General features: G+C 35.7%; 4 protein-coding genes across 9 annotated transcripts in view; 2 read left to right on the plus strand and 2 right to left on the minus strand.

The window, feature by feature from the left end:
* The window catches only part of LOC125801199 (zinc finger protein 271-like), an 883,173-nt gene that overhangs the window by 351,244 nt on the left and 506,971 nt on the right, over nt 1–24,958 (plus strand). The window lies entirely within an intron of this gene.
* Nucleotides 1–24,958, minus strand: part of LOC125801195 (zinc finger protein 585A-like) — a 357,158-nt gene that overhangs the window by 275,998 nt on the left and 56,202 nt on the right. For 4 of the 5 annotated variants that reach the window (XM_049477526.1, XM_049477528.1, XM_049477525.1 and 1 more), the window contains exon 1: nt 3,446–3,533. The exons of the other annotated variant lie outside the window; for it this stretch is intronic. The gene's annotated coding sequence lies outside the window, so the exon portion shown is untranslated. Of the gene's footprint in view, nt 1–3,445; nt 3,534–24,958 lie in introns of those variants that run through there. 5 annotated transcript variants of the gene reach the window in all.
* LOC111190407 (uncharacterized) overlaps nt 1–24,958 on the plus strand; it is a 305,136-nt gene that overhangs the window by 193,533 nt on the left and 86,645 nt on the right. The window lies entirely within an intron of this gene.
* Nucleotides 1–24,958, minus strand: part of LOC111190059 (NLR family CARD domain-containing protein 3-like) — a 260,290-nt gene that overhangs the window by 104,559 nt on the left and 130,773 nt on the right. The window lies entirely within an intron of this gene.

Genomic DNA, 24,958 nt, shown 5'->3' on the forward strand with positions numbered 1-24,958 from the left:
ATGTGCCTGTGTGTCTGTCTGCCCTGCGATGGATTCGCGGCCTGTCCAGGGTGTATACTGCCTTCCGCCCGATGCCGGCTGGTATAGACTCAAGCCAGTGAGTGAATGAGTTATATTATATTATATTATATCATATTATATCATATATTATATTATATTATATTATATTATAATGCCAACTTTGTCTGTGTAGTCTAACTGGGCATACAGGAATTGACCAATCAAACCCATAAATTATTAAAAATCCAGATTCCTGCAGAGGATGCTCACGGTCTAAGCAAAGCTGCAAAGTCACCAAGTCCGTGGATTCTGTAATCAGGCTGTTATGTGGCATACACACACTTATATACACTTCCCACCAGCCCGGGAATTACAGCACAATACAATATATTTCCATGCTATTGGGAAAATTCCTGGTACTGTAGGTCCGGTGCAGGGACGCCTGCAGTGTCTTTACTCACACCTACACGTATTGTAAAGGGTATCGGTGAATGTGCAGGTAATATTTAATATTATTCTTTATTTAGATGCTTCTAACCAAGATTGTGGCCGTTCATCTGGGCAAACTCTGGGGTGTGTCAGCTCGCAAATATATAAATACCAGTCAAAAGTTGACACGTCTCATTTTTTATTTATTTATTTTTTTTACATTGTCGATTAATATTAAAACTATGAAAACAATTAATTGACGCATATGGAATTAACAAAAGTTAACAAAGAGGTGCATGGCCTTCAAAATCCCCTGACCTAAACCCAACTGAGATGGTGATTTAGGATGAGCTGGAGTTTTACAGAGTGTGTGTGTGTGTGTGTGTGTATATATATATATATATATATATATATATATATATATATATATATATATATATATATATATATATATATATATATACACACACACCGGAACATACGTATATGTATTCATATATTATTTTTATATTATTAATAATTATAATAATAATAAATTAATATTATTATCAATATTACTATTAATAATATTAGTACAATATCTATTAATATAATATATATGTATATTAACAATAATAGTTTTTAAAAAAGTTTAATGTTTATTAAACATTTATATATAAACATATGACTTATTTATTTAGCCATATGTATCTGTAGGAGTATTTTATTAATGCCAAAGTACATCCTTTTGTAATTTAAATTTCAAAATATGTATAATATTGATGATTACAACACTTTTTTACATTTTTAGGGTGTAATACTGAATAAATACTGCATAATAATCGATATTTGTGGATCGATTGAGTGCGCTGTTTTGGGGGAGGATTCAACAAAGAGGTTCTTTAACCTCCTTTGTTAATTTTCACGTTGCGAAGCTCTTTGGGAAACACTCGCAGAACTGGCTCGTTCTTTACTCACGTCATTCGTTAGTTCGTTCGTTATTCGCTAAGGTTGTTCGTTTTCGGGAAACCCACCCCAGAGGCTTTGTTCCAGTAGCAATAATAGTATCAGTTTATTATTCATCTACTACATCAGTCTAGTGCATTTAAGTATTTATTCAAGAATATGATTTGCTGTTTTTATTGATGTTTATATATATATATATATATATATATATATATATATATATATATATATATATATATATATTTTTTTTTTTTATTTAAGTTGTATAATTATTTGTTATTTTGTATTATGTTTGATATTTATATCATACCGTTTATTATAAATACTGTTTTTGCAAATGGAGATATTTATGCAGTACATGTTTATCTACATGCTAAAAAATATTTTTGGGATTTATTATTAAGTAATTTAATTAAATAATGTTGTGTGTTGTTTATATTTCATACATGATACTTTGTAATAAATATATTAATTTACTATACACTTTAAATTGTGTTATTTCTTTAATTGTTTTACAGCCAGTTGCAAAAAATGTCAAAGTGCCAATAGCACAGCTTTAAATTTTCTTTCTTGAAAAGTGTTCTCTGTTCAATATTGCACAGTTCTAAAAATTTGGGGCCACAATTGGTTTTCCACTGAGGGCTTGAGTCAGTGTGTGTGTGTGTGTGTGTGTGTGTGTGTGTTAGAGCTCTGCAAATCTCTGTTGGCCCAATGGGCCAATGCTTTGGTGTTGATTTTGCATAGAGGAGTAAATCTTCGCTGGCCAAATGTGGGCTGCCTGAAAAGGGCTCACGCCGTGGGGCCGACGCTATACTGGTGAGCAAATCTCCATTGGCCCAATGTGGGCTGCCTGAAATGGGCCGACGCCATGGTGCTGGTGCCGTCCCGATGAGCAAATCTCCGTTGGCCCTAAGTGGGCTGCCCATATGGGGGCGATACTGCACCGACGTGCAAATCCCCAATGGTCAGATTTGGGCTGCCCATATGGGGCCGATGGCGTGGGGCCGATACCGCACCAACGTGCAAGTCCCCAATGGTCCGATTTGGGCTGCCCATATGGGGCCGATGGCGTGGGGCCGATACCGCACCGATGTGCAAATCCCCAATGGCCCGATGTGGGCTGCCCATACGGGGCCGATGTGTTGGCCCACATTGGGCCCTCATTGGCCCAGTGTGGGCATGTTTGCTGGGGTGCCTAGCCTAGCCTAGCCAAATCTAACCTAGCCTAGCCTAGCCTATCTGGCTACGTGCCTGTGTAATTACGTCATCACGCACAGACATAGCTCAGCTACGGAGACTGTGTTCAACTCTGGGGCGAGCTTACACCAGTAAAAAATGCCTGTCCGTGTAAATAATACATATCGATATACCACAAAAATGATGTCCCCATTATTGAAACATTTCTTATCACGATAAATACAGATATCAAATTATTGTCCAGGCCTAGAATAGAACAAGTCTTTCTTCATTCCACAGCTTTAATATCAAACCCAGTCACTTCCATCTGATCTATATAAATGCAGCACATCAGGATTTCCTCATTTCTAATACTAATGTAAACCCAGACAGCGTGTGGTAAAATCCGAGACGGATCCTCACAATGGATCTGGTCCAAAGATCACTTTCACTACAGACTAATCCGATCCAGATTTTGAGCAAATCGTCACTTTTATGTTAAAAAATATGGACCATATTTTTTAACATAAATATGCAACCACCCCATACCATAGCAACCACCTAGCAACAGCATAATATCACTACAGCAACCACCTAATACTGTTACTGTGCCAGAAGGAAACATATTATTAATATTAACAATTAGATATTAAAGGCAGATATGTACTTTAAATACAGATTAGAAACACATTCTACTATAAGAATAACTGGCTGGTTTGTTAAGCGTTTCTCTGTGTTTAAATACAGCACAGGGTTCTGACTCTGGTCCAGGAGAAACTCTGTTCTCAATATTTTAAAACTGTAAAATATGCAGATCACAGCTCCAGGATTAGAGCTGAAACCATTACAATACAAAACTACTTTACATATTAAACCCATCACTTAATTTACTCACTTTAGGACAGGAGGTCCTCCTCCACTGCTGGAGTTCTGAAGATCCATCATTTACTCTTCTTCATTCACACACAGCTGAACACTGCCGACACCGACCCCTGAGAACAGATCAGCCGTTACAATAAAACCTTTATTCTTACAATAATGACATTATCATCAGAACTACATTAAACAAAACCTGATAAACTAACAAAACAAACAGAGAACGATACATAACAGTGTGATTTACCCTCATTACACATTATTCTACAGATTACAGAAACATTTACTGTTATTATAATGATTTTAATTTAATTATTATTAGTAATATTACTGCATTACACAACATTATAAATATACACACTGTTCTATTATTAATATTATTATTATTATGTTACTGAATCAGAATAGAGAGATTATTTAAGTATAATATAAAACAGCAGGATTAAAAACACTAACACACCACGTGATCTTGAGCTCCGTTGCCCCCCCTGCTGGTTGAACAGCGCTACTGCATATAAACACGCCTTTATAGCAGTTCCGTGTTTTTATCTCCCCAACAGATCAAAGTCCACATTAAGCAGTAATGCGCTTTAAACAGCATAAACTACACTGTGATCAATAAATATCAATCTATATCTGCGCATTTCTCTTCAGTTTACAGCATTATTGATCTGTTACAGCTGATTGTTCTCCAGTCGGTCTGATCTAGACCAGGTCCAGGTCTGATCCAGGCCCGGTTCAGATCTCCATGCTGATCCTGGTTCTTCCAGTGGAATCGGACACTGAGCTGAGCTTAAAGAACCGGTTCTGGATCTGAGGAACCTTTAGAACCGGTTCTGACTTTAAGCTACACGGTTCTGTTCTACATTCTCTTCAGTTCTGAACTTACCGAGTAAATCCGGACTTCTGTCCTCTTCTAAAGAAGGAGTCTGGACTTTCTTTCACTCTCTCCTTCGCTGCGTCACATCTCTCTCCCTCTAAGCCCCGCCCCCCTGCTCTCTCTCAGCGAATAGACGCTGGGTGGGCGGAGCTACTGTTCGTTTTTGGCTATTGTCAGCCAATCATATCACAGGGCCGAATGGAATGTTTGACTTTATACACATTTTATAACGTTTTCATGAGTTTTTCATGATGATTCTGTTTTCCATAACTGCATTAAACAGCTTGAGCTCACTGTCATTATTTATTGAAGGGTTAAGTTGCAAAAGAGAACAATATTTCTGTCTGTGAGAGGGCACAGCGTAAAAACTCCTCCCCCTTCAGCTATCAGCGCAGACTGGTTAACAGTAACTGCATGAATAATATATAAAATTAGGTTATATAAAAATATACAATATTTATAAAAGTATAAAACAGGAATCAAAACACATTTCACATTATATTATTTTCTAATATTCAGCAATACTGTTCAGGTTCAATACATATTAATTGGCACAAATATATAAATATATAAAAATAAAACTATTTTCTCAAAATGCAGATAAAACAAATTACCCAGTGGCTATATCACAATAAAAAGTATGTAATAGCTCATGGTGTACCATATTTAACACAACCTACCATGCGGTTAGAGCTTCAGCCTTTTTACATAACATTTACCACACAAAGAGGTGACATTTTAAGTGAAACGCTACATTCCAAAACTTATAATACACAGAATATAACATACCTGCAAAAGAGAACAATATTTCATCTCAGTGAGAGGGCACAGCGTAGAAACTCCTGAGATAATATTAAAAAAAAGCAAAATCTAACATTTTCAGTAGCTAGACCATGTAAACAGAGCATTAGCTAGCTAGCTGAGACTAGCAAAGTGACTAGCTTTAACCCCCCCTCGATATAAAGATTTCTGGTTAAATTGTAATCTCTCTCTCTTTCTCTCTCTTTCTTTTCCTCCTTTTCATGCTGTCCTCCATTATGTTCCCCTGCTTCTTATTGTTGTAATCAATCTTCCAAGGACATAAAATCCAAGGCAACCCTCCTGCCACCTCCCAGCTTACGTGGAGGATGCTGAAATTCTCTGTCGGGCTTGTCAGTGGGGGTGTGGCGGCGCTTTCCCCGGTGACTAGAAGATACTTCTGTGTCTGAAGAAAATTACATTTATATTTACTTTGTATCTGAAGAAAACTGATTAACAGTTACTAATGGTATGTATGAAATGGATATAATGTACAAATTATTTGGATTTTTTAAATCTAAAAAGCAGCTGAGAAACAGCTGGGCCTTCCCACATCCCAGAATTCATCAGGGATCCAGGAGGTGGTGTAAAAGGAGAAGACCTGCCACGCCACCTATGGACCTTGCTGAACCGTCTGTGCACTGGGGTCGGCCGCTTCAAGTCTTCCTTAAAATAAGTAAATATACTTATTTAAAAAAAAATACTCAGTATCTGGCCTATTTGACTTGGACCCAGAGACAAGGGTGTGGCTGCATGACACTGAGTTGGCCATCTGATGGTGTACAAAAGAAGAAGCAGCTCATCTCACGAGAGAATGAAGATTCGTTTGTCATTATGTCTGACGAGAGCCTGAACAGAACCACTGAAGTCCCCACGTTCGGTCCCGTTTTTTTGGCTCGCAGTTTATGGGCCATTCGACAGTAGATGACTTGTTGGAATGTTTCAACGTAGGCCTTATGCTATTTAACTTATAACAAATCATCAAAATTAGACACATTGTTGATACCTGATATATTTAAAATACTTTTATTGGTCTCTTATGTTTGGCATGGACCCATTGTTGCTAGCCTAAAATAAGAATATTTATTACCAAGCTATTTTCATACAAGAAATACATTAAAATAGCAACACATCTAAAATAACATGAGAATCAGTAAAAGGATGACATAATTTATCATAACTTTGCATAAAGTGTTACGCATGTTGCGCATTTTTATATTCTTTTTTTATTTTTCTTATTGGCATGAGTGTACAAAAGAAAATGGTCTCCTTGTCAATGGATGGACCGAATGTACACTACCGTTCAAAGGTTTGGGGTCACATTGAAACGTACTTAATTTTGAAGGAAAAGCCCTGTACTTTTCAATGAAGATAAATTTAAACTAGTCCTAACTTTAAACAAATACACTCTGTACATTGCTAATGTGGTAAATGACTATTCTAGCTGCAAATGTCTGGTTTTGGTGCAATATCTACATAGGTGTATAGAGGCCCATTTCCAGCAACTATCACTCCAGTGTTCTAATGGTACAATGTGTTTGCTCATTGGCTCAGAAGGCTAATTGATGATTAGAAAACCCTTGTGCAATCACCCTTAACACCTGAAAACAGTCTAATTGAAGAAATTGAAGATTTCCTACAACGCTGTGTACTACTCCCTTCAGAGGACAGCACAAACAGGCTCTAACCAGAGTAGAAAAAGAAGTGGGAGGCCGCGTTGCACAACTAAGCAAGAAGATAAGTACATAAGAGTCTCTAGTTTGAGAAACAGACGCCTAACAGGTCCCCAACTGGCATCTTCATTAAATAGTACCCGCAAAACACCAGTGTCAACATCTACAGTGAAGAGGCGGCTGCAGGATTTTGGGCTTCAGGGCAGAGTGGCAAAGAAAAAGCCATATCTGAGACTGGCTAATAAAAGAAAAAGATTAAGATGGGCAAAAGAACACAGACATTGGACAGAGGAAGACTGGAAAAAAGTGTTGTGGACGGATGAAACCAAGTTTGAGGTGTTTGGATCACAAAGAAGAACGTTTGTGAGATGCAGAACAAATGAAAAGATGCTGGAAGAATGCCTGACGCCATCTGTTAAGCATGGTGGAGGTAATGTGATGGTCTGGGGTTGCTTTGGTGCTGGTAAGGTGGGAGATTTGTACAGGGTAAAAAGGATTCTGAATAAGGAAGGCTATCACTCCATTTTGCAACACCATGCCATACCCAGTGGACAGCGCCTGATCGGAGCCAATTTCATCCTACAACAGGACAATGACCCTAAACACACCTCCAAATTGTGCAAGAACTATTTACAGGAGAAGCAGGCAGCTGGTATTCTATTGGTAATGGAGTGGCCAGCGCAGTCACCAGATCTGAACCCCATTGAGCTGTTGTGGGAGCAGCTTGACCGTATGGTATGCCAGAAGTGCCCATCCAACCAATCCAACTTGTGGGAGCTGCTTCTCCAGCTTACCTCAACAAATTAACAGCTAGAATGCCAAAGGTGTGCAATGCTGTAATTGCTGCAAATGGAGGATTCTTTGATGAAAGCAAAGTTTGATGTAAAAACAATGTTATTTCAAATACAAATCATTATTTCTAACCTTGTCAATGTCTTGACTCTATTTTCTATTCATTTCACAACGTATGGTGGTGAATAAGTGTGACTTTTCATGGAAAACACAAAATTGTTTGAGTGACCCCAAACTTTTGAACGGTAGTGTAAATTGGAAGTTTGTTGAGCTCATACAACAAAAAGAATATGGTGAGCAATTTGCTGTGGCTCAGTGGCTCAATGTGAAATTGTAGGAAGCTCTGTCCTCCATACGCTCTGAGAACTCTTTCAAGAGTGGTTTCCTGATGTGGCAGATTGAGAAAGTGCTCAGAGCCCCACACTCTTTCTTCAACTGTTCACCAGCAAGAAGAGAGAACTTCAGTTCTGCAACAAAATCCTCAGTATTCCCTTTACCTTTCAGAGGCCACCAGAGGCCTAAACAAAATTGCCGGCCATTGAAAGAGCAGTTGAAGTTTGACCCTCTAATGTAAAGTATGTGGAACTGGTCAAAACAAAGAAGCTTCCCAACCCAGGATCATCATCATATGACACGATTACTGTGCCCCGAATGGATAACACAACAAAGCCTCAAGGAGCACATGGGGAGGTAAACAAAACAGGAGAACTGAGGACAACAAACACAGGAGAACACAAATTACTATTGATTAAACACAAGGATCTTTTGTTCTCTTAAAGGATAGCTAGAGCCCAGGTCATAGGTCATAGCCTATATTTTGCTACTAATTTTTTTATATAAATAAAAAACTAATAAGAAAGCTAATAAGTACTGAAACTCCAACAAACTGATAAAGTCACACACACTAAGGAGACGAGCAAAACAGAAAAGAGAGAGCAGTTATTAATACTAACTAGTGAAATTGATAAGAAGACTGCCAAGCTGCGACACATGGGAGACATAAAAACACAGTCAAACAACTGTATGTTTTATAGATTATCTCTGGCAGAAGTATGGTACTGAACGGTACGGAACAAGCTGAAACTTCAAACTTACATATTTTTGTTGTTTGTTGGTAAAAAGGTTGTAAAGGCTGTTTTGTCGAGTTTTCTTAATAGAGCACTTTTATGTTTATTTGATAGTTATTTGAAATTATTTTTGCTAATAGAAAGTCAGTAATGTTCTGTAAGGTGGACTGAATTTCTTATTTTAATTCAGTTAAACTTTTTTGTATACTGTCACCTGGTGTGTCTTTTTTTTGCCACAGCAGTAGTATTATTTCTTCTTTTCAGAGGTATTAAAAAGGTCTTAAAAGTCATTAAATTTGAGCTTTAAAAATGTGCAGATACCCTGCCAGGGATGAACGTGATTACCGGCCTAGGAAGAGGCTCTTATAACAGGGGAGATGAACTCCGGTCAGACCGGCTGGAGGCAGCGTTAGCTCCTTTTATAAACAATTTTTCTTTTGAATTTAATAAACTTTTCTCTCTTAAAATGACTCATTTTGCTTGTTGTCTTTTTATTGTCACTATGCTTATTGTAGGATCAAACTAGTGGGTAAGGGAAAATTTCCCACTTTTAATTTAAAAATATATATAAAGCATGTTATGTTTTTGTTTTATGCCACCAAAAAATATCAAAATAGATTAACTGACTTTGTATAACTGTACTATTGGGTGAAACGTAGCTTAGTTTGATGATTTAGCTTTGATGAATTATACAAACTATTTATTATATTATGGTTACATAACTCATGCATTTCTGAAAAGAATCTAAACAGAAATAAATACAACTGACCATACAGAGTATGAAGTTGAGGGAAAGTGTGTAAAAAGGAAATGATTATTATTTAATTTAACAAAGTTTTATTTTTATATAATGGAAAGTTTTCTCACCCCTGCAGTACATACCATTAGAGCCTCTGTTCCAGCAGTTATACATGTGGCTGTTTCGTTATATAAACTAGGCTCGTGTGCCGAGTATCGCGTTACCGCCAACCAGTTTGGCTTTCATAAAAGCACAGTTAAGAAATGTGTATATCTATTTTTGTAAAGGTATGGTACAGTCTCCTATCAAACAATTAATAAAAGTCCCAAATGAACACAAAGCCCTGGAGCTGGTAAACAGATTTGAGGCAACTTCCCGTCTACCTCAGATTATGGGAGTGATGGATGGAACACGTTCCTGTTCTGCCCCCTCAGATGACTACAAAGATTTAGTGAACAGAAAAGGTTGTTCCTCTTCTGTGCTGCAGGAAGTTGTTGATGAGAGAGGACTGTAAGTGAGTTTCAGAGCATATTTTTTCACATTCCACATTTGCATTTTTATTTTATACAGTACTGTGCAAAAGTTTTATTCCATCAGCAGCTCACCTGATTCACTGTTAAACCCTGAATTACTCAATGTAATAATTGTAATTAATGAATTACATAATTTAATAAGTAAAATAAACATGAATGTGATTAATGTCACCTTTAATACAAAGTAAAAGGAAAATAAAGTGTGGAAAGTGCAGTAAAACAAACTGTGTATAATTAATTACACAACATTTACTGAATGTGGCATCACAGCATATTACACTTTTTATATTTGATTCATTTCTTTCAAACACTCTTCATGCAGCTGCAAAGAAAGAAATATTAGCTAATATCAACTCAGCCTGACAGTTTAATTATAATTTAAAGACACATAACAGAAAACCTGCAATAACTAAACCAACACTAAAATATTACACCTAAAGTACTTAAACAATGTAGATTTTTCATATTAGTTCAAATTCATTCTTTCATGCCAATCAAGTAGAAATGTTGAAAGCTAGTCAGACACACAGGAAAGTACAAAAGTACCACATCCCTAGAAACTAAGCTAAATCAGATCTTCACATTATGCAGCTGAACCAGACTCAAAAAATGGTCAGAAAAACATTTTATAGCCATTACCATGTTATAGTTCTATAAAACAAGGTAGTTAATATGTAGCTTGAACTTGATAGGCTTCATTCAATGGGACTGTCTAGCTTGCTAAGCTACCTCAAAACCATTTCTAACCCTTTTATATGCAGAATAATTAAAGTATACTTTTTCTGCTTATACTACATACTACATTTTAGCTATATAATCTGTATTCCGGTATACGGTGATGAAATATATACTTTATTTGGCTGTGTTAATTTTGTACTAGTGATGTACTTAATAAAATATATACTTAGTATTACTTTGTAAAACATTTTCACTTTTAATAAGTGTGTCCGGGGGGCATATAATAAAACTACTTCAGTCAAATTTTGTGTTGCTCATTTTGTGTGTTAAAATTCTTTTACTTTGAAAGTTTATTTTAGTTGTGTTTATTTTATTTTAGGTAAAAGACCTTTAACAGCTGATGTTTGTAATAAGATATCTTGCTTTTCATTGTTCAGTTTATGTTCTCTCCTCAAAATGAATGTGATATCAAATCCACACTTAAATCACACTTTTAATATGGTTTTAATGTTCAGCTGTACAGAAAATATACTTAAATTGTATTAAGTAGTGGCGGAAATAACATAAGTAGTATACTCAGTATAAATTTAGTGCACATTTATATTTTAAATTATAAACACGTAGAAATCAAGTACAAATTAGTGGTTCCAAAATAACACAGCTTAAGTACAGACCTATTTTAGCATAATTCATGTAAACTTTTTCACAAGGGAAGAGTTGTTCTGTTAGCAAATTATGTAGCCACTATACTCAAGCATTTAGAAAGCCAGTCAATCCTACAGACAAAAATATAATATGTCCTACATAATCTAAACAGGATGGGATTTACTCTAAAAGGGTAGTTTAGGTTAGCTTGATTAGCTTGTATTGTATTTTTTTTTTTTGTATTTTCTGCCTAAATCTTGAAGATATTCAAGCATTACATAAAAATGTTTCATATTTGATAGGAAATATTACTAAAAATATGAATTGTGATAAAAAATATAAAAACATTGAATTAAATCTGCAACTATAGATTAAAAAAATATAGTGAATAAAATAATTTACTGAATAAAAATTTTAATTATGCTTTCCTGAGCTTCATTTTAAAATCAGTATTTCTGTGAATATAAATCAAAACATTTAATGTCCCCCAAAACTTTTAATAGACATTTAATGTCTATTTTCAAGCCTTTTTTAAACAAATGAGAAAAGTGGAGTAGAGAGTGAACAAGCAGCTTCTCTAAGTGTCCTGATGAACCGAGTCGCTGCGCTTTCCTCCGAGCGTTAGCGCTGTGATGCTACTCTGCAATGCTGCATCAGGAGGAGGCATGTGCTCGTCTTCTTCACCCTCCTGGTGTTGGAGCATCACTAGTGATAGGGGGAGGAGTCTCAATGAGTGGGTTGGGTAATTGGTTGTGTAAATTGGGAAGAAAATGGGGAAAAAAACTTAATTTAAACTTCAGAGAAAGCCTCTCCACCCACACTGCAGTAGGATGTCCAGGTAACAGCCGACACTGAATTAAATCCTTTAAAGAGAACAGCATCTAATTGTATACATATTAGAGTTTGAGATGCTGCAACATCAATATGCTATGTAAGTAATTATCTTAGAGTATTACATCAAATAGAGAAATGCAATACACAATACTTAATTAAAACTAAAATAACATCATAATGTCGTGCTCTCCGGCAAATATTTTAAAGGCAAGAGTGTAAGAGACTAAGAGACGGAATAAAAACGGATTAAAGTACGAACAAAAATTCACTCACTGCCCCTTAATTCAACACTAAATTTTCTACGGACCCCCGGCCCCGAAAAAAAAAAAACATTTCCCACCCCTTTCCTCGGCCGGGACGGGCTCAAGAAAATGTTCTGTGATAGGCGTCTGTTTTTTTTATTCACACTGTTCTTATTTCTCATTAAATATCTACTAGAGACAGATTATATCTGTACAGTATCATTTATTCCACTTCAGTCCTGAATATATGGAGTGCATTATATCTCCTTATGTTGTGCTGCGTGCTCGGACTGCACTGCGTGCTCTGACCAATGAGACGTTTTCACCCCGGATTTTTTTTATTTTTCACCCCAGAATTTCTGCTGCCCCACACCACGGCTTCTCCGCTGCATACGCAGACCAGGAGCGACGCTACTGCACAAGCCGGCCCAGTGAATTTCTATTTGCCTAAAAACAAACAAAAAAGTTTGTTCAGAAAGTATTTTATATTGTTAAACACTGTTAATTACATTAGAGTAGAGGAAAGTCATTGTAAATGATGTTACTGTTCTTGGTCTATTTGGGTTTAATGATTGTGCAGTGCATAGCCCTATTACTGATTTTGTGTTTTTGCACTTGGGCTATAAGCTCAATATAAAATTGTTTGTTTGTTTAGAAATGATTTTATATTTTTAAACCATGTTAAATTATATTAGATTAGAGGACATTCATTCAGACATCATTCTTGTAGGCTAGGCTTTTTGTAACTGATTTAGCCCCTACTGTTGCCACATTACCCCTTACATTTTATTATATAAATCAGTTTTGAAGTGCCTGCAAGTTTTTATCATGTATAACATTACTTTTAATGTCAGACAGAAGCAGCTTCATTATGGTAATACATGGCAGACGCTATTAAAGATAAGTTTGCTATCAGGAATTATCTTGTTTTTTTACACCATCAAGAAACAATACTTACTGCATTTAGATGGTTCCTCGAGCTTGATGTGCCGCCATGATATGCTAGTTAAATATCACATATTTGGCACACTGCCTTTGTCTTGTCTACACTCAATTTGAAATGCTTTCAAACAGCTGAGCTTCTCTGCATTTTGACTCTCTTATACCCCCATTAACCTGAACGGAAGTGTGATGTTAGAGCGAGATGGAGCTCTGGGAAGGGGGGAAAAAACGAATATCCTAATACCAAAATTAAAAACCGAATACCTACTCAACAAGCGAATATCCCAATACATAAATATTCAGGTCCAGCCCTACTTCAAACTACCCCAAACAAATAGCACTTACTAATTACTATGGAAAGGTCAGTGCCGCTGTTAGAGCACCAACTGTGACACTGATTCCAGTAGACACTTTTTAAAATCTAAAGTTCATTTAAATATTATGGTTTTCTTTGCATTTACCTTCTTGATGTCCTGCAGGTTATTGAAAAGGAGATCGTACTGCAGCAGATCTTGTTTGTTGCTCACCTTGTCTAAAGTCTTACTATTTATGTATTCTGAAAGCTTTCCATAAATTGAGGTCATTCACAGCTCCTCCCTGTAAAATCACTCTCTGACATCACAATGGACCATCCTGATTTCTGTATGGAAGGGTACTTCACACTTGTAAAAGCATTTGAAACTTCATATCCAAATATCAGTTTTAAAACTAAATATAGCTGTACGCAGCAATCAGCGGGTTCAAGCAGCAACTGGCACGATGATGCCTAATAGAGCACAGGATGGTGATGTGTAGGAAAGTCTAATACAATTGGAGACACTAGGTGCTTTTCCACTGGCATGGTGCCGGTGCTGGTGCCAGGTTCCCAAACATTTCTTTGTATTTCCACCGCAAAATCACAGGTTCTCGGCCAGTAAACCCGGTTCCGTTCTGGCCCTGCAATCTTGCTGGTCTGGAAACAGCGAACCAGTGATTCGAGCGAAATATTTTTTTTTAAATAATAATTTAAAAATGTTTATTTCATAGAATAAAATTTTACTAATTTCTTTAAAACAGAACATCTATATTTCATCACCACAGAGATAATTATTAAAGCTTATAAACAGCAGTTTTAAAAATTTTAAACGAGCTCTATGTGTAACTCCAGCATCAGTAGCAGTAATGCTAGTGAATTTACTGAATAAAAAACATTCGTTTTAGAAAATGGAAATATAGAGGATCATTGAAGTATTTAAACAGGTGAAAACACTTTCAGTCTGGTGATGTTGAGCAGTGTAGCCTGTGTTAGAGCTTTAAAACGGTAGATAATAAGAGAAAATGAGCTTTAGCTGTTCAGTGGCTCAGTTCAGGAGCAGCTTCCCCGCTGTGTTTATTATTTAATTACGGTCATTAATTTAGACTAATTACAGCACAGCTGATCCGAATAATCAACTAACAACTAACTAATCAATTAACTATCTGCCCTCTGTGAGACGAGCTGAGTGATACAGCAGGAAAACTAGAAGAACAGAGTTACTCCAGAACCACAGAGCTAACTTAGCTAACTAAAGAGCCATAGTCTAAAAAAAATTAACATAAAAAGGCTTAATGTGTTTTTTCCCCACTGAAACCTGTTATAAGGACAAATTGTAACAACGAGCCAGAGGCAACAAACATCTCTAATTTAATTCACTGCATAATAAAGAGAGTAAATGTTAAAACGTGTTATAGTGTTTAAAGCTGGTTCTAGGGTAATTCTGTGCTGCTGGGTTATTGATTTCCTGCTATAACACTCTCAGCTCTCCTCAATAAGGGCAGTTTGTTCATTAGTTTGATCAGCTGTGTGTAAATATGCTGTAAACATATGGCCGGAGTTCGCTAACTAATCTAATTTTTAGAGAAAAAAAAATTATGCTAATTTTTCTCATTACGACTCTTAAACGATCTCATAATTCAGAGGACCCAGTCATGTTTAGGAGATAAATGTACACAGAATAAAATGTACAGGGTTCTGAACATATTTATTTACTACAGAATGTGACGGAGGACAGTTTTTAAAAAGCTCATTAATTTTCCTCACAGAGACAAAAACGCTTGAAGCCATACGAGAACTACAGAATGACGCAGGATTCAGTGGACTGTACTGCAGCTTTGTTCAGGGACGGATGCTGTCATGGACAAGACAAGACAAGACAAGATGAGAAACTACGACAAGCAAAAGACCAAAAAACAGAAATGTTAATTACACCACCAAACTCGACTCCAACTTCCACCATAATCTGACCACACAAAAAATCATCAGACTCCTCTTCACCTTTCTTCATTTATTTAGCTTCATTAATATTAACCTATTTTACAATAAAATAAAACAATAATTAACAATAAGTACAGAATAAGTGATAACAGTAGTGAATAAAGATAACAAAAAAAAAATACAAAATCATCTGTATAAAATATTTACATAGTTACTTGCCTTTGTCAGGCAGGTCTTAAGGGATTTCTTGATTGAGAAGTAGGCAGTAATCAGGCCTGGGTGTGGCTAGAGAAATTAAACTGTGTGATAAACCACAGTTAAGTTATGATTTACCATTCCATGGTTTTTGTTATAAGTAGTTGTTGTTTGTTTTATTTTTTCAGTAGATTAAGTAAATAATTGTTCATTTCTGTATTAAGCTTTTAAAAACCAGTACCGCCCCCTGCTGCATTTTTATCATGAAAGAACAGATAAGTCTCTTTATTTTGAGATGAGAGTTTATGAACATCAGTAAGATTCACTATTATCTGTTCCCTCATCTGAACACAAACCCCACGCACAGTCTGGATTAAATGCATTGTGTTTGTGATGTCATTAAAATTAAATCTAAAAGGAGAAAATCTATATTAATGGAGGTTGAATAAACAAATATGGTCAATTCTACAACTCATAGAATTAATGCAATAATATATATAAATTATATTAATTTATATTTTATATTATAAGCACAATTTGAATGGTTCTGTTAAATCCTAAAACACAAAATATTCCTACTGTTCTTAATAAATTCATTAAAAATAACTAGGTTTACACCTCATATCCCAAATTACAAGACAGTCTAGTTCTTACACCAAAGATACAATAATACTTTGTTGAGGAAGTATTTGGTAATTTAATACCCGAGTTTCAGCAAAATAACATTCCATTTTATAACCCTGATAAAAACTGAGATGTGAGCTACCCGAATAAACAATTTAAAATCTCCTTTTATTATATTCCCTTAAATATAAACAAATATATTTTAAATCTATACATGGAATTTACCCTTCAAATGAACTGATGAATAAAATATTTTAATTGGTTGTAAGAAACTAAAACCAATTAGAGATAAAATGGAAACTACAGAGCAGCAGTTTAATGCTGTGAAGAAATCCAAACCCTGAGAAAATCCAAACATGGATGTCTAAACTCCAAATCCATAAGTGTAGGTATTTCCCCCATATAAAAATATCCAATTAAGCATAATTTTGGAAGTCAGGCATAATCAGTTCCTAATGAATAAATAAATAAATGAATAAATAACAAAAACAGAGAATCATTTGTCATTATTATTCACAGAAAAGTGAAAGGAAAAGGAATGAACTCAGATCTTAATTCAGAAGGAAACTAGAGCTGTTAATGTGTTAATGCACGTGATTAATGTGGAATCAGTAACGCTCTATTACTTTTTTAACACAATTAATTACATCACCAAGCTCGACTCCAACTTCCACCGTAATCTGCCCCACACAAACCAAACACACAAAAAATCACCATTCTCCTCTTCACCTTTCCAGCTTCTCATTTCCTCATTTATTCAGCTTTATTAATATGAATCTGTTTTACAATAAAATAAAACAATAATTAACAATAAGTACAGAATAAATGATAACAGTAGTGAATAAAGAGAACAGTAACTAAAATAAACGTTCTGGAAAATGTACAAAATCATCTATATAAAATATTTACATACTTACAGTGCCCTCCATAATTATAGGCACCCCTGGTTAAGATGTGTTCTTTAGCTTCTCATAAATTGAGTTTTGTTCAAAATAATATAGGACCACGATGGGAAAAAAGTAAAGTCCAACCTTTAACTCAAGTAAATTTTAAGGGGGAAATAAAATCCCTGACTAAGAAATAATTATTCTTCATAAAATCACCTGTTCCACAATTATTGGCACCCCTAACAATTCTTAGGAAATAAATTTAATAAAAGTATTTCTGTCACTTCTACAGTAGTTTACGAAGTTGATCAGAGTATGTAGGAACATTTAATTAGTAATTCACAACTTCCTGTTTCCCTGGGGTATAAATATGACGTGACACAGAGGCCATTTATCTTCAACATGGGAAAGACAAAGGAACATACCAATCAAGTGAGGCAGATGTGTGTTGACCTTCACAAATCAGGCAATGGCTACAAGAAAATCGCTACTCGCCTACACCTGTCCATATCTACTGTCAGAGGAATTATTAAGAAGTTTAAAACAACTGGAACAGTGGTAAACAAGCCTGGACGAGGACGCAAGTTTATTTTGCCACCACGCACAGTGAGGAGGATGATAAGAGAAATAAAAAGTTCTCCAAAGCTCACTGTTACAGAATTGCAACAAATGGTAGCTTCTTGGGGTCACAAAGTCTCCTAAACAACCATCAGGCGCTATCTACATGCCAACAAGCTGTTTGGGAGGCATGCACGGAAGAAACCATTTCTCACTCACAATCATAAACGCAAACGTTTGGAGTTTGCTAAGCGGTACTGGGACTTCAACTGGGACCGTGTGCTTTGGTCAGATGAAACAAAGATAGAGCTTTTTGGCAACAAATGCTCTAAGTGGGTCTGGCGTAACACAAGAGCTGAGTATGCAGAAAAGCACCTCATGCCCACTGTGAAATACGGGGGGGATCAGTGATGCTGTGGGCCTGTTTCTCTTCCAAAGGCCCTGGGAACCTTGTTAGGGTGCATGGCATCATGAATGCTCTAAAATACCAGGACATTTTAAAACAAAATCTGGTGGCTTCTGCCCGAAAGCTGAAGATGGGTCATCACTGGGTCTTTCAGCAAGATAATGACCCTAAACATGTGGCCAAATCTACACAGAAATGGTTCACCGCACACAGAATCAAGCTCCTCCCATGGCCATCTCAGTCCCCAGACCTCAACCCCATTGAAAACCTGTGGGGTGAGCTGAAGAGGAGAGTGCAGAGGAGAGGACCCAGGTCGTTGGATGATTTAGAGAGAATGTGCAAAGAGGAATGGTCAAAGATCCCTCTTTCTGTATTCTCCCATCTTGTGAAACATTACAGGAGAAGATTAGGTGCTGTTTTGTTGGCAAAAGGGGGTTGTACAAAGTATTAACATCAGGGGTGCTAATAATTGTGGCACACATGATTTGATGTTAAATAATTATTTCTTAATGTGGGATTTTTTTCCTACTGAATAAATTCACTTGAGTTAAAGGTTGTATTTTACTCTTTTTTTCCATCGTGGTGATATATTATTTTGAACAAAACTCAATTTATGAGAAGCTAAAGAACACATCTTAACCAGGGGTGCCAATAATTATGGAGGGCACTGTATATTTATACACACATTCTCCCTCTCTCATACACACAAATACACACACACACACACACACACACACACACACACACACACAGGGTTATTCTATCTTACACAGACGCAATGAGGAGCCAGAACCATAAACCCTAAAACCTGCATAGAGGGGCTGAGTGAAGGTGGTGTAGAATGTATGTAAGTGTGTGAGAGTGTGTGAGGGTGTGTGTGAGGGTGAGGGTGTGTGTGTATCAGAGGAGACTCTGTAGAAGGACAGAGTGCCGGAGGGACAGTCCACATACACTCCTACTCTCCTACAGCCGGAGGGAGGAGTGGAGAGATCAGTGCTGTTATTATTGTGAAGAACAGAGTAACTGTTATCAGAGCAGAACAGACTCCAGGAGTTTATATTCTCTCCAAACCCACAGTCTGATCCTCCTCCTTTCCTGCTGATGGTTTTATAACTCAGAGCTACAGCAGCTCCTCCTCCGCTCCACTCAGCCTCCCAGTAACAGCGTCCAGTAACACCAGTAACTCTCTCTCTACTCAGAACCTGCTGATACCAATCAAATCTCTCTGGATGATCAGGATACGACTGCAGCTCCTCTCTATCCTCCACCCTCCTGTTCTCCTCACTCAGAGAGAGACGACGCTGCGCTGTGTTCAGATCCAGAGTGAAATCACAGCCGTCTGAACACAAGAACACACACAGAGTGTATTTAGTGTGTGTAGTGATATATTTAGTGTGTAGTGTTATATTTAGTGTTATATTTAGTGTTATATTTAGTGTTATATTTAGTGTGTAGTGTTATATTTAGTGTGTGTAGTGATATATTTAGTGTGTAGTGTTATATTTAGTGTTACATTTAGTGTGTAGTGTTATATTTGGTGTGTAGTGTTATATTTAGTGTGTGTAGTGTTATATTTAGTGTGTGTGTGTGTAGTGATATATTTAGTGTGTAGTGTTATATTTAGTGTTATATTTAGTGTGTAGTGTTATATTTAGTGTTATATTTAGTGTGTAGTGTTTTATTTAGTGTGTGTAGTGATATATTTAGTGTGTAGTGTTATATTTAGTGTTATATTTAGTGTTATATTTAGTGTGTAGTGTTATATTTAGTGTGTAGTGTTATATTTAGTGTGTGTAGTGATATATTTAGTGTGTAGTGTTATATTTAGTGTTATATTTAGTGTGTGTGTGTTATATTTAGTGTGTAGTAGGGATGCAACTGTTATATTTAGTGTGTGTGGTGATATATTTAGTGTGTGTGGTGATATATTTAGTGTATGTGTGTAGTGTTATATTTAGTGTGTGTGTGTGTAGTGTTATATTTAGTGTGTGTATTTAGTGTGTGTGTAGTGATATATTTAGTGTGTAGTGTTATATTTAGTGTGTGTGGTGTTATATTTAGTGTGTGTAGTGTTATATTTAGTGTGTTTAGTGATATATTTAGTGTGTGTGTGTAGTGTTGTTATATTTAGTGTGTAGTGTTATATTTAGTGTGTGTAGTGTTATATTTAGTGTTCTATTTAGTGTGTGTGTTGTTATATTTAGTGTGTGTAGTGTTATATTTAGTGTGTAGTGTTGTTATATTTAGTGTTATATTTAGTGTGTAGTGTTATATTTAGTGATATATTTAGTGTGTAGTGTTATATTTAGTGATATATTTAGTGTGTGTAGTGTTATATTTAGTGTGTAGTGTTATATTTAGTGTTATATTTAGTGATATATTTAGTGTGTAGTGTTATATTTAGTGATATATTTAGTGTGTATTAGGGATGTGACGGTTCTCTGTATTTTATTGGTCTGTTTGGTTTGATACACTCGGATGGACGGTGGTATTTGGGTGCGCACTAACAGAGTGAACAAACGCTCTCCCGCTGTACATGCCCCGCCCATGGCCAGGGGGAGGGGCTGCTGAGCGCGTGCTGGGGGACTGCGCCGTCACACTGTGAAGATTCACCAGCAGCTCATATAAGAGAAGAGTAATGTTATTTTATTCTCTATTCTCTTTATTGTTTATGTAAAAACTGGGTTTACAACACTGAATATTAATCAATCAATCAACCATTATTTACACTGGAGGGGGATCCTCATTTACAATGCAGCTGAGCATTTACAGTTTAAAACAGATAAAAAAAAAAATAGAAATAAAAACTGACATTTACTCTACACGAATAAAATATATACGTAAAAAAGGAAAAATAGGACATTTTAAAAAGATCATAAAAAAGACACATAAAAAGTAAAGAATTTATATCTTATGAAGAAAAATAAGAGTGAAAATAAAATAAAATGATAAAAATAATAAGAAATTATAAAATTAATATTATTCAACTAAGAACATGGATATCATGGGGAGTATATATATATATATATATATATATATATATATATATATATATATATACATATAAAATATATGATGTAGTTATTTATATAAACTATTTTGATAAATAAAATAATAAAAATAAATAAGTAATATAAAGTATAAACTCATAAAAAACTAATTGAAAACAACCACAGGCTTTCAGAATAAAAAGCCTGATAGTAATAAAAGTTTCAGTTTCAAAACATGGAAATAGCTCACCAAAACCTCAAGCTATTATTTATATTTGACAATATTTAATTAACTTTTCCGCACTCATCTTATTTTATTTTGTAGCGTCGCTCTGAATTCAGCTTCGAAAGAGAGGAAGAGAGAGAGAGAGAGGAGAAGTGCATTTTGCCTGATGTCTCTCTTGGTTATATGACAGTGGTGTTTTTATATTGAGTTTTATATCATGGTTTTGCAGTTTAAACTACACTTGATCTGTCGTTATTTATTAAAATGATTTTTCTTTAAGAAAACAGAGGTAATCCCGCACCATGCGCTGCCAAACTCCGCTACGTGTGCCTGCAGCTTTTTAGAGCGCAGGACGAGATTTTATTTAATGAATTAATATATTTTATATTTTAATAAATTTGCCCTGGTGATAAGAAACGAACGCTAACATATAGCTTTATATTTCTGTGTATTTCAAATGTTTGTGAAATAAAATAAATTCCTGTTCAGTTAAAGTGCTTTCCTCTTTTAATTTTTGTTTCTAAAACTCCAGCATTTGAGTGAGAATAAGCATCTGTTAAAATTCTCAAACAGCAGAATGCCTATAACCATTGGCGTAGGAACCGGGGGGATATTAGAAACAGGTGGATTTGTCCCCCCCAAAAATGATATTGTTTCGCTCAGCTCAGCTGTGCTATTAATGAGGAGACAGACCGGACCAATCACGGAGCCGGTTCAGGAATTAAGTTCCGCCTCTCAGGAGAAACAGCCAATCAGCTTGCTGTTATTGCGGCGCGGAGGTGTCAGTGTGTTGGTGGGGGGAAGCCCCTCCCTCGCTGTGAGATTTAGCAGCGGGATCGGCTGCAGCTGATTTTAAGATATGGATATACGGTGATTTTTTTTTTCTAAAAGAAAGGTAACGGTATCTAATCATGTAAACTGTGATGATATGTTTCTGATAGCTGGTTAAAAATACACGTCTGTGAATCAGCACACAGTTTAACCCCACTGTGATTAATAATCTGCAGCTGTGTTAGTGAGTTAGCTTAACTTTGGAATTACCTAGATTGGGAGTCAAGATTAAAGAAAAAAAACTATATACGTAATGTTCAACTTGCCCTGTACCTGATCAGCTAATCACTATTACATTTTCAAACTGTTTATTAATGTAGGATTGCAGTTAGCTAGAAGCTGGATGTAGAGGATAGACAGAATTTAGTACAACACTGGGTAATGTTGGTAGTTTAAAGCAGTTTCTTAACCCTGATCATCACTGCCCTAAAACTGTGTTTTCCATCAGATCCAACTGATCAGCTAATAAACAATCATTTATTGAGTTAACCTGTTAAAATCTCTTAGCCCCCTATGGAGCCTAAATGAATCATTATGTTTATTCAGCAGTTTATTAGACACATTATACCACCACTTACTTTATTAAAGTGCCTTTAAACAGAGGAAGCTGTAGAATATGCAGAACAGTGTTAATATGCAGTAGAATATGTAAGAACAGGGTTAAGAAACACTGATCTAACCTGACTTCTGTTCATATGTAGTTCACAGTAAGACCACATGTCCTGACGTTTATATTAACTTCTGCCAAAAATCTCTAGGAAACGTAGTTACATTCTCTCAGTAGAAAGAAGTGCTCTCAGTAAAAACAAATTAAAAGCGCAGGAACCAAAGAAAATGTAAATATACAACAGAATAGACATACAATACATAATAATAATAACCAATACTGTTATATTATTTTAAATATTAGGTGATAACTGATCAGTTTTTGTAGTATGTATATAATGCAGGCATTGCATGCATATTTTTTTCTAACAACAGTAAATGTAATGTGGAGTAACATGTTTAGGCTGTAAAATTACCTTTTATTAGATGTAACTAATTATAAACAAAATACAGAAAAAATGATTATTTGTGATAAAAAATAATTCCACAAATGTTGTTCTAGGAAACTATAGGGTGGGCTTTGGTTCATATTCGCAAATGTGTCCCCCCCCCCCATATCAAGCCCGCTCCTACGCCCTTGCCTATAACTGCTATATTAAGCTACAGTTATTAAGTCTGTGTACTGAACAGAAATTTAAATCCTTATAAATGTCAGATATAAATATAACTAATAATAACTTATAGTTACTGTGCAGATTTTTAAGTATATTATATTTTATAGTTGATAGTTTTTTATAGATTACTTCTGTCGGCGTGTCTCTCCACAACCATGCAACAACCAATCAGACTGTTTTCTGAATTTTCCAGGAGCAAATCAGCTCTGAAGGCAAACGCTGAAGATTTGAGGACTAATTAAACAAAACTTTCTCAGCTGCGTGATCAGGGCCAGTGAACGCTAAACGGAGAAAAGGATATTTGAAGAGGCGCTGTCATCTTGTAAATCCGCTGTTCGGGACATTTTGGCTTCAGCGTTGAGTTTGATAATCAAGGTAAAAGACAGTCAGCAGATAAAGCACAGTGTGATTCAGTTACCTGTTTTTGACTAATGGTAAGTGGCCACACTGTACCGTTCCATCCCTAGTGTGTAGTGTTATATTTAGTGTGTGCAGTGTTATATTTAGTGTGTGTGTAGTGTTATATTTAGTGTGTGTGTACTGTTATATTTAGTGTTATATTTAGTGTGTTGTTATATTTAGTGTTATATTTAATGTGTGTAGTGTTATATTTAGTGTGTGTAGTGTTATATTTAGTGTGTGTCGTGTTATATTTAGTGTGTGTGCAGTGTTTTAATTTTTATTTGTGTGTAGTGTTATATTCAGTGTGTGTTATATTTAGTGTGTTTGTAGTGTTATATTTAGTGTGTGTGTGTAGTGTTTTATTTAGAGTGTGTGTAGTGTTATATTTAGTGTGTGTGTAGTATTATATTTAGAGTGTCTGCGGTGTTATATTTAGTGTGTGTGTGTAGTGTTATATTTAGTGTGTGTGTGTAGTGTTTTATTTAGAGTGTGTGTAGTGTTATATTTAGTGTGTGTGTGTAGTGTTTTATTTAGAGTGTGTGTAGTGTTATATTTAGTGTGTGTGTAGTATTATATTTAGAGTGTCTGCGGTGTTATATTTAGTGTGTGTGTGTAGTGTTATATTTACTGTGTGTGTAGTGTTATTTAGTGTGTGTGTGTAGTGTTATAATTAATGTGTGTGTAGTGTTATGTTTAGTGTGTGTGTGTGTAGTGTTATAATTAATGTGTGTGTAGTGTTTGTGTGTATGTAGTGTATGTGTGTATATGTAGTGTGTTTGTGTGTGCTTGTATTGTGTGCATGTAGTGTATGTGTATTTGGGTGTGTAATGTGTGTAATGTGTGTATTGTGTGTAGTGTGTCTGTAGTGGTATGTTTAGTGTGTGAGTGTGTGTGTAGTGTTTGTGTGTATTGTGTGTATGTAGTGTACGTGTGTAGTGTTTGTATATAGTGTATGTGTGTGTATGTAGTGTGTTTGTATTGGGTGTATATAGTGTGTGTGTATTTGGGTGTGTATGTAGTGTGTGTGTATGTAGTGTGTGTGTGTAGTGTGTGTGTGTGTGTGTTTGTGTGTATTGTTTCTATGTAGAGTGTATGTGTCTGTATGTGTGAGTGTTCGTGTTGGTACTTTGTGTGTGT

The sequence above is a fragment of the Astyanax mexicanus genome, chromosome 4 (genome assembly GCF_023375975.1).
Source record: "Astyanax mexicanus isolate ESR-SI-001 chromosome 4, AstMex3_surface, whole genome shotgun sequence".
Taxonomy (NCBI): Eukaryota; Metazoa; Chordata; class Actinopteri; order Characiformes; family Acestrorhamphidae; genus Astyanax; species Astyanax mexicanus.